A 14,573-nucleotide genomic window follows, 5' to 3' on the forward strand; every position below is an offset into this window, starting at 1 on the left:
TTCTGAAGTGCTTTAAACCAACAAAGTGAACCTTCTCTCTCTAGCACCTGCCACAGCGGTTTTGTCAACAGATATTTCTGCAGACCGTCCGAGCACTGGGAGCAGACGGGCTCCGAGGATACGTCCCGACGGAAGAAGAGCAAGCCCTGCGGCAAGGGTGGGCGCTCGGGCTTCAGCTCCCCCACAAGCACCTATTCCCGCCCTTTCCCCTGTAACCCCTATTCTATGCTGGTTGGCCTCAAACGGTGCCCTTCCCCTCCCAATTCAGAGAATCTGGCCATTTTGCCCATCAGGTTTGATGAAAGGCTTGTTTTTAAAAACTGGCTCCCCCCAGAGGCCAGTTTCCAGTGGTGGAAAGACAGAGCACCCGAGATGCGAGAGGCCAGGGTTCCAGGCTCTTCCTAACCTCTCTGGACGAGATTCTGTCTCACCTTTAAAATGGGGCTGTTTGACTTCATCAGCCTGAAGGCAGGGACCTGGACCAGACGGCCTCCTATGGGAGGAAAATCCAGTGCAGGTCCGTGTAAGGCACAGCGGGTGCCTGGGAGTGGAGACTGGGTCGAGGTGCTCAGTGAACAGAACCAGGAGTCCCAGCTGATCACCACGCACAAGCTGAGAACTTGAGGGGGTTGCCTCCCCTTTCGGAACCCCTGCGTTCTCACCTGTAATGGGGGACTAACAGCACCTACTACTTGGACGGCTTTTTTACCTAGAGGGGCAGTCAGTCACTTGGGAAAGGACCGGCAGCTCTTGGGAAATACGTCTTTAGTCATTAGTTATTTTTGTTCGATGCGCCCATCACCTGAACTTTACCCAGGGACAGGGAAGAGCTGATCACCGGAGTCGGGCCCCTCACTCATCTCCGGGTGCTTCGTGGGGAGACGTCCCTTATGGATGAATGTTCAACAACTGGCTCTCGAAGCAGAAACAAAAAGATAAGCCCTGCTTTGCAGGGTTTGCCGGTATTCCCACCCTGGCTGACCACAAGCTCCCACAATGAGTTGCCGACGGCAGTGCTGGAAAGAGATGCTTCTAACCGGCTGGGGAGCAGCTGGCCGGGGCAACACCACTGCCTGGGGCAGGAGCCCGCAGGGTCTCAGGTCTGCCCCGACTCGCTGGGACTGCTGGCTGTGTTCACAGATGGCTGGGAGGCTGACACCCGGGGTCCTTGGCTGAAGCGGTCTTAAGGGAGAGCTAGACACCTGGCAGGGCACTGGCCGCCATGTGCTTTCAGAAGAGGCAGGGAAACTCTGTCCCCAGAGCTCTGGGTACAGCCACTCTGTGATAAGGGGACCTCTGGGGCAGAGATCTGGGCTTGCCGAGAAAGTCAAACAAACTGCTTTTGGGTCCTCATTTTTGAAGCCCAGAGCTTCACTCCTCCTGAGCCCTGCACTGGCTTTGACCTTGGGCTTGCTGGGCCCGGGCAGTTTCTGTGCTCGCTGCCCGACAATGGACACACCACAGAGAAGCTTCTTTGCGGGAACTGACCTTGGACCCTGGCCCCCCTTTCTCTGGGCAGAGCCCTACCTGACCCCACTCCTCTTGCTGCCTTGCTGTGGCCACGTCTAGTGCATACTGACCACGTGCCCCCGCGGTTGGGGCCGAGCATCTGTCCTGGCCCCGCGGTGGCCTCTGCCCATGTACAGCTTTCTGCAGTGCTCTGGCCGCACCCACGCCTCCCACCTTGTTCCCCGAGCAACGCGTTCGAGCGCATCCCACATCAGCACCCAGACAGCCGCCTCCCCCGGTAACGGCCCCTCAGGATCCGCAACCTGGAGGTGCCGCCGCCTGTTAAATAAAGCAGCGTGGTCATAGACGGACAGGTGCTTCCAGTCTTTTGCTGCAACGAACATCCACCCTCATCACTTTGCTCATGTCTGAATACAGCTGTGGGATCCATCTCCAGTCGCGACAGAATCGTTAGGTCAAAGGTACGCACGTTGAGGTTTTCTGAGAAGTGTGACCAACTGCCTCTCGGTCTACACTGGAGGCAGCAACCCGCGAGACAGCTCATTTCCCCAAACCCTTGTCCACACAGTGTTATTAAGCTTAACGACCTCTGCCAGACAGACATGTGAGAAACAGTAACTCACTGTAGTTTTGGTCCGCAGTCTTCTAGGTGGAAGTGAGGCTGGGAACACACGTCACATGCACAGGTACTGATTGGAAGGACAGAATAAAGCTGTGTGTTGTCAGGAGGGAGTGGGCTTACAATCTGGGGTGGGGGCGGGGGTCAGGGAAAGGGTGGGAGTGAGTCTTAAGTGTGCAGGTGTAGAGGCAGGTGTGGGAGAGACACAGGAGGGGGTCTCTGGGGATCCTCTCAGTGATGGCGGACTGTGCAACCTCTGTGGCACCTTCACCGGGTGAGGAGAGGGCCGATCTGGTGGGAGCCGAGGGCACGAGCTGCGGGGTGCGCCTGCGGGCAGAGACAGAGGGGACCCCAGGACGCTGCCGCTCAGGGCTGGTGAGCAGGGGGGCTGCTGCATAACCGCGTTCTGCTTCCCCCTCCTTCCCTGCCCAGGTCGCTGCGTCCAGGTTTGCTCTTCCTCCCCACCTCCCACCCGCCCCCTCCTCACTTTACAGCCTGGCTGCTGTTCCAGTCACTCTGCTGCCTCCCACGACTTGGGAAAGAAAATAAAGGCAGCTGGCGTTTTATCTGCCAAATCCTATGGGCATCTCATGGGCCTCATCTTCCTTGGTGGCCCTGGGGAAACACATTTGCTGCCCAGAAGCCCTCCCCCACACCGTCTCTCCTGGGTTCCAGCTCTGCGTGCCCTCTGGTTGATCCACATTTACTGACCCACATAAATGTCTTGGACAAGCCGTTCAGTGAGAAAAGCCAGTTACGGACCCCAGAAAGCTAGTCACCAAAATGTTTACCCTGGGTTTCAGCATTTTGAGCAATTTTTTTTTTGGGGGGGGATAATTGAAGTCTAGGCAATTTACAGTGCTGTGTTAGTTTCTGGTGGATGGCAGAGTGTGAGCAATTTTCTTACTTCTTTGCGCTTTTCTTCTTCATTTGAAATTTTTACAATGACCGTATAACGTACTGTCGCAACAGAAGGCAAAGCTATTAAAATAATAGGAACCCTAAGTGGGGGAGCGTATAGCTCAGGTGGTGGCGCGCGTGCTTAGCATGCACGTGGCCCTGGGTTCAATCCCCAGTACCGCCTCTAAAAACAAGTAAGTAGGCCTAATTACCTCTCCTGCACAAAATTAAAAAATAAAATAAAATAACATCACCCCTAGATGCATTATTTTCATCTCCCAAACCCGTGCCTTCGGTTTCCCCAACTAGAAACCTCAAAGTGCACCAGCTTAATGTCTTTAGCCACCTCCCCTCCCTCCTGTGAGCCACCAAGTTCCACGGATTCTCGGCATCTTTCTAAACTCTAGCGATCCAGGCCCTCCCTACTTCAAGGCTGGGCCACTGCAGCACCCGCCTCTGGTCTCCTGGCTCCTGTGTCTGCTCCAGACTCTCCATCCAGGAGGCCACTGGGGATGGCAACTCGGTCGAAGGGGCTGGGGAATGGGCTGCAGGTCATTTTGCCTCAGACTGACAAAATGTCTGCTGTCCAGATCAAAGAACAGGGTGGTGGAAGGAGATTACGGGGTCCCAAATCCTCTTCCACAGTGTCCCCACTGCTTCTGTCTCTCTCCCCATCTCTTCCAGGCTGCCCTTCACTCACCTCCAGAAACATCTTTCTGAAACATAAAACTGCACTATTGAAAGCTAGCAGGTGGCTTCTCATTCTTACAGAACTGCCTACTTAGACTTCTAAAATAACCAAGATGCAGCGAAAGCTCTGTGCAGAGCACGCCATAAACGTTTAATGGGTATCTCCTCTATCAGGTGGCTGTTTATGTGCATGATATGCCACAGGGGATATTTTTTTTAAGGTGTATAAATAATGTAGAATGTAAGTCAGCAAATGACAGGTCCAGAGAAGAGAGGGACTGTGGTGGGCAGGATTCTCGTGGGAAAACTAGAACACTTCATAGAGGAGGTGGCCTCTGAGCTGGGCCATACAGGCAACATCCACTTCTGTGGTCATTTTTACTTTTGAAAGCATCTTAAATTACTGATCTCATTTGATCTTACTGACCCCTAGCTATGGACAAAGCAGCTATTACCATCCTCATTTTAAAAATGGGAAAACTGAGCCTGCTGGAATCTCCTGGATTTGCCCAAGGTCTTCAACTAGTTGATGTTCCAGTTGGCATGAGAACACGGGGCTTTGGACTTTTACGGTATGACCCACAGGGTCCAAGGGATGCTCTTTGCCTTCCAGAAGCTTCAGTTTCATCTTGGAATCCTGGGATGGCAGATTCGGTGCCTGGGTGCTGCCCCTCATGGACCCGTGGCAGACACTGCTAATAGATCGTGGCACTATTCTCAATTAGTGCTGGCTAAGACTTCAGAACCCTCAACCCAGTACACCACGCAGGTCACCACTGATCTGTGAGGTGCAGTCTGTTTGTTCTCTCTGACTAAAGCCTGCAGGTAGATACAGAAATTCCGGCTGGTGAGAAAGAGAGGTGAGGCCAGGCCTCAGGAACATTTCCCTCCTGCTGGCACACAATGAGGAGCTAAGTTCCTAGACAGAGGGGAGGGAGCCACACAGAACGCGACTCCATAGCAAAACCAGTAACGACTGCAAAGCCCATTGACCAGGAGCAGGCCTGGGAACTCTGAAGCTGATGGATTTTCCCTGTGGGAGGAGAAGCTGGAAGGCATCCCAGGTATTGAGGAGAAAGGAAGCAGGATCTGTGGATAATCAATGGGGAACAGGAAGTGCTTATCTCGGGCCAGTGAAACACACAACACAAAAGAACAGCCAGGCGGCCTGGAGCTGCCTCCCCGTGCCTCTCTCCAGGACCCCTCTGCGGCTGGCCAAAATCAACAAGTCCCGGGCACCAGGAAATGGGAAACGTCTGAGGAGGTCCCTCAGTCGGTGGGCAGTTCTGCGAGAGATCTCGGACCCACCGGTGAGAGAGGGTGCTGAGAATAAGGCCACGCCAGCCACCTCTACACGCGGCCATCACTCCTGACTGGGGAGCCGGAAGCCTAGGGTCCTGCATCCTAGTATCCTGGTGTGTGTGCAAATGCGTGTGCACACACATTGGGTTACTCACTCAGAGGGAACCACAAAAGGACTGTGCGTTTACAGGGAAGCGAGGCTGCGGGAAATCAGGACAGGATGGTGGAAGGGCTAAGAAATTAACACTGACAGTGCGTGAACTGCATGTAGATACTTTATACGCATTATCACACCACCGAATTCATGCCTCAGGCTCCTGCTTCATAAACGGGTGTTGCACCTCATCCCCAGTTCCCATCTCTAAAACAACATTCAGTAGATGCCCATCTATTAAATAACAGCTTTTTTTTAGTATTTAAAATATTCATTTTAATAGGCATTAGTGTATCTATATATTTATAAAACTGGTTTCTTAGACAAGGCTGCTTTCAATAAAGTTCCATTTTCTAAAAGTAGACATAAAGTGAGTCAATTCAAAGAAAACTATTAAGCAAATAGCATAGGTACTCTGCGGCAAAGATTATATAAATAAGGGACATTTGAGGGGCCCCCAGAGGCTACAGCAAATTATGGGCCGTATCCTCAGGAGCCAGAAGAGGTCTACACACAAAACCTAAAGTCAACATGTCCAAAGACACACTACTGTTTTCTTTCCAAATGCTTCTCACCCAGACCCACCATCCTCTTGTGTTCTCCCAGGTCAAAACCTCAAGAAACATTTTGCTTCACCCTCTTCCTCACTGTTTGCTGGCTACATCCTGTTCATGGGCTGCCCCAGTATTTTTTCCATCTCTACCACCCCTGACCTTCAAGGGCTTCCTAACCCCTCCCACCCTTGACTCAGTCCCTCCTGCAAGTCATGCACACACTCTGCTGCCCCACGGACATCCCTGCTCACACTCAAGACTCACAGATCCTCCGTCATCTCCCCTGAAGCTCCACGGCCCAGGAACCAAAACTTACTCGTGCCGTGGGTCCCCACAGCCCCTGGCCCAGCACATTATTTGAGAGGTGCTTGATGACTATCACAGGGTGTGTCAGACTTAAACCAAATCAGAGACACAAGTGCTTCTCCCTCTGCGTGTTGCTTCCCAACCAGTTCTAGGTGGAAATGCATCCAAAGGGCAAAGGCAATCAGTGGCCATGCTCCCCAGAGACCCTAATCTCACTGGCCGAGGGTGAGAGCAGTGACAACCACAGCCCTTGAGGAGGCAATGGATAGAGCCAGTGGCCTGTCCACTGCCAACGGGTGGTCCACCAGCTGATAAAGTCTCCGTTTACTTAACAAAGTAAGGCTGATCAAATCAAACACTCACTGGTGTCGTATCTGCTTCCAGTGGTTTTAGTATCTCCCCCTATTGTTTATATATTGATTACAAAAAATAACCTGATCTATCTTAGTTCTCCTGTAGTGGGGGTTTAGGGGGCACGGCCCTATGATTGTGCCACTCGTTGCTACTATAAGATACAGCATTTCTGAAAGTCATGTTCTGTCTGATATTGTCATTCAGGTAAGCGGAGAAGCAGGTGCAAAGGCCAAGGACAGCAAACTGCACAGACGAATAACAGGTGTCTTTGCAGATAACGTTTACTGACTAAATCGCCTTACACACGCACTGTACCAAGCTGTTTCCATGCGTTGCTTCATTTAACCCTCACAGCCTTGCAAGTCGATGCTGCTGTCACACCATTTAACAGAGGAACAGAGCAGAGAGGTTAAGTAACTTGCCCAAGTCCTGCTCCCCCAAAGGCCACACTCTTAACCCTTTCCTTATACTAGTGTTGAAGGAGAAATAAGCCACACTCCTCCAGCCCACCCTGGCGTTTCTCAGACAAGGGCCCTCAGGCCACTGGCAGGGCTGGGATTGGAACAAGCCGGGCACCCCGGCCCCCAGTGGCAGAAGAGGATCAGGTTATTTTTTTTTTCAGCCAACATATAACCTATAGAAAAAATTATAAAAATAACTGGAAGGGGATGAAACATTACTCTGAGCAAATCAATATTACGAATGCCAATCAGCAGAAGTCATATAACACATAATAAAGAAATGCATTAGTCAAGATTTTGTTATGGAGAAACCAAAAGACCCGAGCGTGGCCATAGCTCCACACTGCCCCCTAGTGGTCCCTATGCACACACGGGAGCAGGCCCGACGAACGAGGAGCCTGAACAAAGGCTTCGGATGAGGGTAGAGACCATCGATGCTGGAAACCACATCAGGGAAAGGCCTCAGAAATCCCAGGCGCCGTGACCTGGAGGGTCAGACAGTAAAGGTCCTCTGGGCTAGGTACTTACCCAGACAGTTAAGGGAAATCTCTGGGCTCCACCTCCATTTGTGTGCAGAATTTGAGATAAAGAAGTTATGAACTCGGTAATGAGTTAAATACTTTCAGCCTGTCAAACTGGCTGAGGCTTTCTCCTCTTTAATTACCACGGGCACTTTTTCATACCCTGTTGGTGGGAAAGTAAATTAGTAAAAGCTTTCTTGTGCAATTTGGAGGTATGTATCAAGCCTTCCAAAGGCTTACCACTCCCAGGAATGTATCCTAAGGAAATAATTAAGGATGTGAGCAAAATATAGCTCAAGAATGCGCACTGAAGAGCTGTTTCTAAGAGCTAAAAGATATTAAGTACCTTATGCTACAAACATGATATCTGAACTTACAAAGCAGGTGAATATTTACAGACGTGGAGAAGCGTATAAACTGTTAAAATGGGAGAAAGCAAGATACAAACTCGTATAGCATCCCACTTTTGAAACATTTTTATGTCTTTGTTGAAGAGAGATCTGAAACGCTACACATCGAGAGGCGAGCTGAACTTTTCCCTGGACGACACGATTACAGGTGTTTTTATCTTCTTCTTTTAGTTACACATATATTGTTTTCATTTTATTATTTTTTTATCCTTTTTTTTTTAAATGGAAGTGCTGGGGGTTGAACCCAGGACCTTGTGCATGCTAAATACATGCTCTGCCCCTGAACTCTGCCCCCAGCCCCCTACACTTACATTGCTTTTAAAATGTAAAAACAAATATATGCAAAAGGAATCGCTTTTTAATCAGAAATTTTAAAGACAGGTAAAACCAATTAGAAAAAAAAATCAGTGAAATTTATATTCAAACCTCCAGTTTTCTATTTCTGAATTTCTAAGTGCTATTTTTCCTTGAATAGTGTCCTGCCCCTGACAACTCTATCCAGTCATCCCCATTAGGGTCTGAAAAAGGGTGACAGCCCCATGGGGAATCTCCACTTGTCCCTGGGCAAGATGAGCTGGGCCTGCAGTGTGGTGACTGACAGCTGAGGAAGGTCCGCTCTGCAGACCCTGCCCTTTGACACGCTCCTCCAGATCCTTTCCTTTCCAGGCTGGACACAGAAGGGTGCCCTAAAGGGGGCAAGTTGGGGTGCCATTTCGACCAGAAGGCATAGGCTGTGGAGATAACCCAGTCTGCTGCAGCTCAGCCCTCCCTGGGCATCAGCACTGCCGGGAGGAGCCTGAAGACACTGACTCCTGTCCCAACTCCTGATCAGGATCTAACTGCTCTAGAGGAGGGCTTGAGCGTCCTTGTTTTAAAAAAAGCTCCCCAAGTGATGCTAAAGTGAGATAACAAGCCCTGTCCCCTAATAACGTTCGGCAGTTTCTACCCACTGGGCTTCTTGTTCAAAAATGATCCCTGTGGATCTATGGTCCTGTCCCTTTTATGGTCTCATCCCCCAAAGCCAGCATCCACCCACTTACCCTTTAAACATTTTCTCAGTGCCACCTACTGTATGCCAAGTACCACGTCTCGCCCCTGTCTGAATCCTTACCTGGAATACTATGTTTATTACAGAGGAATCATGACATGGATAAGGCTCAAAGTGGAAGTTTCTAGTAAACACGGAGAATCCACAACCTGAAAGCATCCTTGGCAGAGTCCACCAATGAACCGTCAGGAGGTTAGACAGGGAAGACCTGCACCGCGACTCCTGCTGCCGCTCCTGGGCAAGTTCACCGTCACAACCAGTATTCCTTTAACATTCCTACTGGCGTCAGCACAGGTCACGCCTTACTTCTGGGGCTGGGAGAGGGGCTGCAGCGCATTCCCGGGCCTCTCCAACCAAGTCCAGGGCTTAGTCCTTATGGAATTTCAAGCATCTGGGCTAGGCTCGTTGGGCTGGGACGGGGGAAACATTTCAGAGCACAGAAGCCCTGAAAACATGTCTCGAATCTCATGTCATCTCCCACGTGACCCGGTAGCACACCGACTCCAGGCACAGCCCCGCGCACAAGGCCGGTTACAGAACTGAATCTTCACAAGCAGCTGTTTGGGGAGTAGGGATGGGAGGGGATCAGGCCTTGCTCAGGGCCTGCATCTGATGACCGCGAGATTCCACATTTCTGCCACTTCCTTCCTGCGGCCCTGGTTCCCATCCACTGACTCTGAAAGGCGATCACTGAATTGAGTGACAAGTCCCTCTCCACGTCCCAGGTGTGGCTCATCTGAACGCTTCTGGCAAGTTACAAGCCAAATTCTCTATTCGATCCACCTTAATTTTCTATGTTACATTCTTAAGCGTCTCACACGACTTATCAATTCCTTGAGGTCAGGGTACTCAGACATGCTGAATTAAACTTGAAGTCATGGTTTGAATGGGTCATTAATTTCTTCCTCCTCAATTTCCATTTTTCTTCCTGAAGAAGGAAAACCAGTGCAGCTGGCCAGCCCCCCCCACAATTGGGTGGGCCCCTGGGCTGCTGCCATCCTCTCCCCCTTGTAGTCTTTTTACAAGAACCCCAAACACCCCACATCGTCCCTTTCACTCCTGACACCCCGTCCCACTGCAGCCTGTCTTCCCTATCACTGACGCCGCTCCGGCATGGCTGCTGTGGACACCTGCCTCCCGGGTTCCCTGTCATCTCCCAGGTCTCTTCCCCAAGAGGGCCCTCACCTCAGGGACACCCCTATCAGCTGGCTGCCCCCTTCCCCTCCCACCACTTCTCAAGGCCTTTCTCCGTCCTCCCAGTGCAAGCACGTGCCCCCAGGGCTGTCAGTGCCCACATGGCGAGCACCCCTCTGGTTGGCCCCAAGCTCACTCCCGAACCCCGAACCCCGCACTTCCAATGGCCTCCTCTCCATCTTGGCACAGGCAGCTCAACCCCCCAACTACTCATCAAAACCCCTAGCATCCTACAAACCAGGACTCTTTTGAAAGCAAAGGGGAACACTTTTAACAGTTCGGCCAGTTGTGACGGTTACTTTCTGGGTCAACTTGACTGGACCACAGAGTGCCCAGATATTTGGTCAGCATCAGTCTGGGTGTTTTGGGGTGAGATTAACATTTGAATCGGTAGACTGACTAAAGCAGATCCCCCTCTGGAAGGTAGGTGGGCCCTGTCCAATCAGTTAAAGGCTTGAGTTGAAGGAAACAGTTGACCCTCTCCTGAATAAGAAGATTTTTCCTCTGATGACCTTTGAACTGGGACATCAGCATCTTCCCTGACCTTGGACTCAAGCCGAGACACCAGCTCTTCTGAGCCTTCAGATGGAAACTGCACCCCTGGCATTCCTGGTTCTTAGGTGTTTGGCCTCAGACTGCAATTAAACCATCGGCTCTCCTGGGTCTCCAGCCTGTTGATTCACCCTGCAGATCTTGGGACTTGCCAGCCTCCCTGATTGTGTACACACACACACACACAGCCCTTACTATTTCTGTTTCCCTGGAGAACTCTACTACATCAGACAACAGATGTACCCCAGGACACAAGGTGACGCTGACCGCTCTGCAAGCTTGAGGATAACCTTCTCTCCTTCCCTGACCCTTACATCTGATGGGGGACCAAGTCCCATCATTCCAACCCTGGAATGGCTCTCAAATCATTCCCTCTCGTCTCTTCTCCCCATCACTGACCTGCACCTCTGCAAAGACTCCTGCCTGACCCTCGCCTGCAGCCCCTCCTTAGGTCAGCCCGCCCTGCATGCCACTGACTGTGTCACTGTCTTGCTGAGAGCCCTGGTGGCTCCCTGATGCGAGCAGAATAAAACCTGCCTGTGCAGTGGGTATCAAGGTCCCAGCCCACACTGCCCCAACCTCCAACACCACCTCCATGTTCCAGCCTCCTCGCGCTACTCTGTTCTCTGGGTGTTCCGCTGTTCATGCCCCCGTGCTCTGGGCAGGGCCAGGGCTGGACCACCACCGTAGGCGCCTTTGGTCAGTGGCCTAAGTGCTGACCAGGCACTCCCCTCAGCTCTCTCCAGCCATCACAATGTCCATGAGAGAGAGAGAGACTGAGACCCTTGTTACATAGCAAACAAGGCCTCATAGTGGCCTCTCTGTTATTTCTGGAGTTCCAAGTTTGGGGTAAGGACAGGGGAACAGATCCCATCAGTTGCAGAATCCTAGCGTTCCTCTCCAGGTCCCTGTCCTTGGGAGTAATGCTCAGCAGGAATCCAAAGGGAACCTGCTCTGAGACCACAACCCTTACCCTTGCTCCCTCATGGCCTTCAGGGGTCCCAAGAGAGCCTAAGGTTGCCAGGCATCCCCTGCGTGTATAAAGGCTCATTCTTTTGCACTTTATTCCCATTCTCTTCTGGCAACTTGGGGGGAAATCTCCCGAGGAGTCTTTGAACCTGAATCTCTCACAAGGCCTTGATGAAAGTGCCCACATCTGGACCGAGGGCTCGAGGCACTCAACTTCTTCCAAGCCGCGTCTCTGAGGGCTGCAGGCTGCTTTCCCCCTTACTCCGCTTGGCTTATCAGAGGCCCGAGGGAACTGAGAGATTTCCTCTGGAGAGGAAGCCCTGGGCCTGCGGCATATTCTTTTTAAAAGCTTTGACATCTACTCACCCTGATGGCTTAGGCTGGCTTTTTTTTTTTTTTTTAATTGAAGTAGTCAGTTTACAACGTTGTGTCAATTTCTGGTGGACAGCAGAAAGTTTTGGTCATACGTATACATACACATATTCCTTTTCATATTCTTTGTCATTATAGGTTATATAAGATACTGAATGTAGTTCCCTGTGCTGTACAGTAGAAACATGTTGTTTATCTATTTTATATATAGTAGGTTTTATTTGCAAATCTCCAACTCCCAATTTATCCCTCCCTCCTTTTCCTCTTTGGTAACCATAAGTTTGTCTTCTATGTTCATGAGTCTGTTTCTATGTTATAAATAGGTTCATTTGTGTTCCTTTACTAGAGTCCACATATGACTGATATATGGTGTTTCTCGTTCTCTTTCTGGCTTACTTCACTTAGAATGACGATCTCCAGGTCCATCCATGTTGCTGCAGATGGCATTATTTTATTCTTTTTTATGGCTGAGGAGTATTCCATTGTATATATATACCACGAAGTCCTTATCCAGTCACCTGTCGATGGACATTTAGGTTGTTTCTGTGTCTTGGCTGTTGGAAACAGTGCTGCTGGGCTAGCTTTCAGTCACAGCTAAAGCACATCTTCCTGTCCTTCCTAACTCCACGGGTGCTGGTGGAGTCACATACGGTCCCCATTTCTCTAGGCCGGTAGGGAGGTGTTGATGGCAGACCCTTCGGTAGGTCGGTTCCATGGGCCTGAGCTCATGTGCTTCATAACCTCAAACCCACTGAAAACGTCCTTTCCTTGAACACCTGCATTGCAAGCGGCCACTGGGATGTGGGACCCAGAGGTCTGGCCGGTGTGATGCATCTCAGAAGAAACCAAATGCCTTCACATCCAGGCCTGGGAGCCTTCTCGTCTTACAGTTAACTTTCATGGTGGGTTTGAGGGGATTGAATAATTCTACTAATACTATCAGAAGTAAATTTTATTGCTTTGGCTTTGGAATACAGGCCCCCCCACCACACACACCCCAGCAGTAATTCCGTCAAGTAGTCAAGAACCGTAACGCTCCTGAGGTCACATTCAGCTACTATATAGTAACTGCAAACCACAAAGATACTAGTTAGAAATGGCAGAAAGGTTATCGGCAAGAAGGAACTCAGAAGACACGTTCAGGGCCTGTCGCAGGAAGACACGATGACTGAGGGTGAGAAACGCTAAGTCACTGTAACAAACCCCCCAGGCCCTCGCGGAACCCTGTGGACATGCCAGAGTGGAGGGCCGCTGTTTTGGGGTTTCACTACTTGGTTGTACCAGTATCTGTGTCGCAGGTCAGGCCATGATGCTCAACATGTGTCCATCAGGTGACCACTGAGACAGCTGCCACACAGGCGTGGACAAACGGCCAGGCCCTTCACAGATGAGGTGTCTTTAAATGATGAATTGGAAACAATGATATCGCTTCTTCAGGTTAAATTCCGGCCTCCCTACCTGTAAAACAAGGCAGGGCAACACCCTGCTGATAAGGCTGTATCGAGGATTCCACAAGGAAATGTCAAGTTCAGGTGCTGGTTCTTTTAAGCACTCAGTAATCACCATCATTTCTCCTTGTTGGTGTTATTGTCACACTGTGGACAGAGCAGCGTTCTCGCCTTAATGAATAAGAGTGAGTTTGCAAGTCCTGCCCACAGGGCTGTCTTAGTTCCAGGGGCTACACCCTCCCTCACACATGCACAATGTCTGTGCCCAGGGGCGCTTCTGGCCAACCCCCGCCCCTTCTTTTCCCGGCACTTCACAGCTCTCCACCAGCATTGATTGTCCATTGTTCAGACAAAAATGAATCAAGCCATGACTTGAGGTTTGAATTCAACTGAAAAAAAAAAAAAAACTGTGTGATTCTAAGGGTCTCCATCCAAGTTTTTCCCCAAAGATTATTCTCCGAGGAAAAAAGAAAACAAAATGGCTACATCTCAAAATTTTTCAGGCTCCATTATCCCACGGCTCTCTTTACCCCTTGAGACACAATTTTCAATAGTAAACTGGGCTGAAGTTTGAGGGCAAGGCCTAGCGAAGCTGTTTAACTCCTGCCACCAAAGACAAACTGGGATATTCTTTCACAATTTCCCCTCAGGCTGGCCCTCTGCTTTCTGGGGCCAAACCGCTGAAAGAATAAATGAATGCAAAAAATTTGCCTCACAGCAGCGAACGCTAAGATTTTAGACAGATACAAATTCCCCAGCAAACCCACCCCGAAGACAATGAAAGGAGGGCTGGGTTTATGCGCTTGTTAAAGGCTGGGTGCCTGATTTTCTTTAGGGTCTGAATGTGTTTACAGGGGGCGGGGGGAGCCTACTGACATAGCAGTTCAAGAAAAATCAGCAAAGGCTGAGAACACTAATTCGTCCGCAGGGAGCTCACCTTTCCTGCCACGCGTACTCGCGGTGCGTCTCCCGCACGCCAGCACTGCGTGCGGTGGCCCGGGGACAGAACGGCAAGGTGGCTCCAGGCGGCCTCTGCCTGATGAGGACAGACTTGTGCCCCGTGTGACAAACGCCACGGAGCATGTGAGTGTGTAGAGAAGGCAGAGAGGTGGGATGTGACCTAGACTTTGAAGAACTTGAGAGCCCAGTCGCCCACCTGGACAGTTTACACGGAGCGGGGCTCTAGTCCAGAACCGGTGCAATTATAAATACGCAGAGGTTCTGAACAGAAGGGATCTGGGACAATGTG

At 50.7% G+C, this 14,573-nt stretch overlaps 1 protein-coding gene across 1 annotated transcript in view; it reads right to left on the reverse strand.

Moving 5' to 3' along the window:
• The window catches only part of TCF7L1 (transcription factor 7 like 1), a 144,289-nt gene that overhangs the window by 24,095 nt on the left and 105,621 nt on the right, over window positions 1-14,573 (reverse strand). The window lies entirely within an intron of this gene.

This window comes from Camelus ferus, chromosome 28 (assembly GCF_009834535.1).
Source record: "Camelus ferus isolate YT-003-E chromosome 28, BCGSAC_Cfer_1.0, whole genome shotgun sequence".
Classification (NCBI taxonomy): domain Eukaryota; kingdom Metazoa; phylum Chordata; class Mammalia; order Artiodactyla; family Camelidae; genus Camelus; species Camelus ferus.